The sequence below is a fragment of the Cervus canadensis genome, chromosome 4 (assembly GCF_019320065.1).
Source record: "Cervus canadensis isolate Bull #8, Minnesota chromosome 4, ASM1932006v1, whole genome shotgun sequence".
In the NCBI taxonomy this organism is placed as follows: Eukaryota; Metazoa; Chordata; class Mammalia; order Artiodactyla; family Cervidae; genus Cervus; species Cervus canadensis.
The window spans coordinates 53,661,853-53,664,461 of NC_057389.1; the positions used below are offsets into that span (position 1 = coordinate 53,661,853).

A 2,609-nucleotide genomic window follows, 5' to 3' on the forward strand; every position below is an offset into this window, starting at 1 on the left:
GAAGGGGACGACAGAGGATGAGATGGTTGGATGGCATCACAGACTCAATGGACATGAGTTTGAGTAAGCTCCGGGAGTTGGTGATGGACAGGGAAGACTGGTATGCTGCAATCCATGGGGTCACAAAGAGTCTGAAACGACTGAATAACTGAACTGAACTGAAAAGAAAATGACAATATGCATTGCTTTGTGAAACTGCTTTATAAATCAAGGGGATGACAATCCTTTAGACAACGTAATATTCATATAACAAGATTCACAGTCTATGCGTAAACATTACACCAAGTATTTGAGTACAAGACTATTTATTTTAATAAAGTTTATATTTAAAATAGAATTTTAACCTGTCTACTCACAAAACCTAATTCAAAACATGATACATGTATCCTTCTAGCTGATTTGATGTTACTGTTTTACAAATAATCCTCAATTTGTAATTGTTTTATATTAAGAATATGTCCTAAATGAAGTCTATTATTTTTATCAGAAAACATTTCCCTTTATTCTTAAAGAGTGCTTTTTAAAATCAAGGCACCAACAAGAACTACTTTCAGATGGTACAGAATTTCTTATTTCTTGAGGACTCTGCGGTTGGCCATTTCTTTATTAGTTACCTGCAGCAAGACATCTTCCTGTGGCAAACAGGAAGAAGCTCAATATTGGCTTCTCCTTCCATAACTCCCACTTCCTCCAATGACTTCTGGACCAGAGTCTCTTCAATCATATGGTTCCCCATGTTCCTGCTACCACCAAAGTTTCCACTCTTCACTGGATCATAGTTAGAAGACTATGGGTTATAATTTCCAAAATCATAATTTCCATAACTTCCATAATTTCCTCCTCTATAGTTGTCATAACCACCTTTGTAGCCCTCACCCTGGTTGCCATATCCAGGTCTTTCACCACTATATCCTTCTTTTCCTCCATAACCAGGGCTACCTCCAAAACTGTCACTTCCAGGTCCTCCTCCATACCCATTATAGCCATCCCCAAATCCACCAGCACTTCCATATCCATCAGACCCTCCTCTATAGTTACTTATAGGCACTAGTCCAAAATTTTCACCACCACCACCACCACTAGAATCTCTAAGACCAAAGACACCTCCTTTTCCATTTCTAGAACTTTTTACTTCCTATACTTCTTGTCTAGACAAAACTTTTCTAACTACTGCATTATGACCTAGATAGCATGCTATTTCTGCAACACAATCTTATCCACAGGATCATGGTTATCAAAGGTAACAAATTCAAATCCTCTTTTCTTTCCAGACTGCCTATCAGTAATTATCTCAATGGTATCAATTTTTCCATGTTCTCGAAGTAATCTCTTTGGAGAAGGAAATGTCAACCCACTCCAGTGTTCTTGCCTGGAGAATCCCGGGGGGTGGGGTAGGGGTGGGGCCCTGGTGGGCTGACGTCTATGAGGTCTCACAGAGTCAGACACAACTGAAGTGACTTAGCAGCAAAGTAATCTCTAAGATGATGTTCCTCAGCATTTTCTTTATTCCACCAACAAACAGCTTCCTCACAGTTACATATGCGTGGGTATGTGCACTAAGTTGCTTTAGTCAGTGTTCCACTCTTTGTGACCCCATGGACTGCAGCCCGTCAGGCTCCTCTGTCCATTGGATTCTTCAACCAAGAATACTGGAGTGGGTTGCCATTCTCTCCTCCAGGGGGATCTTCCCGACCTAGGGATCGAACTTGCGTCTCTTATGTCCCCTGCTTTGGCAGGTGGGTTCTATACCATGAGCACCACGTGGGAAGCCCCATAGTTACAGGAGCCCCTGGCTTTCCAGATTCCCCTCTTGGAATAGCACGTTTTGGCTCAACCACTGTCGCATCAACTGAATGAGGTTCTGTGGCCATGGCAGCCTCAACCTCAGTCATGAATGAAAAAGTTACAAAATCAAGCCTTTCTGATCTTTTACTTGCAGGATCCCTCATTACTACATCTGTAAGTTTTTCTCATTGCTTGTCCCTCAAACTTTCTTCTATAGTTTCAAAGCTCAAGCCACGGATAGAGTTTATGGAGTAGTTCCTTTTCTCTGTCCATCGCGGACTCAGACGCTTCAGGCTGCATTCACCATAGGGAGAGAGACCTCCGCGGAGGAACACGAACCGGACTCGTTCTGATGCCGGGGCGAGAGCTGCCGCCGCTGGAGAAACAACACTGACAAAACCTCTAGGAGCACCTCAGCTGGGGTCTGGCGCTGTTGCTACTCAGTATAACATTTTTTAAAAAAAGAAAAGATGCCTCCACTGGCTGGAGCTTGGAGATGGTGCATGTCAGCCAGTAGGCCCCTGATTGTGTACCGAATTAGATTCCTGTCAGACAGACACCTTCAGGTAAACAAATGGCAACCTACTCCAATATTCTTGCCTGGAGAATACCATGGAAAGAGGAGTCCATGGGGCCCCAAGAGTCAGGCACGACTTAGCGACTAAACCACCGACACATATAGTCTGGTGGTGGTTTCCAGATCTCGCCGCCTCGCTAAACCCTATCTGGGTGAGTTCAAGTGTGAGCCCTTTAAGAGGTGTCTCCCAGGTTCGTGTAGCCTTGTCGTCTATGGACACAAACCCTGCTAGTTTTCAAAGCTAGAT

The 2,609-nt window shown here is 43.6% G+C and overlaps 1 pseudogene; it reads right to left on the reverse strand.

Moving 5' to 3' along the window:
* Window positions 1-765: 765 nt before the first annotated feature.
* LOC122439204 lies at window positions 766-2,058 on the reverse strand (annotated as a pseudogene).
* Between the last annotated feature and the right edge of the window lie 551 nt (window positions 2,059-2,609).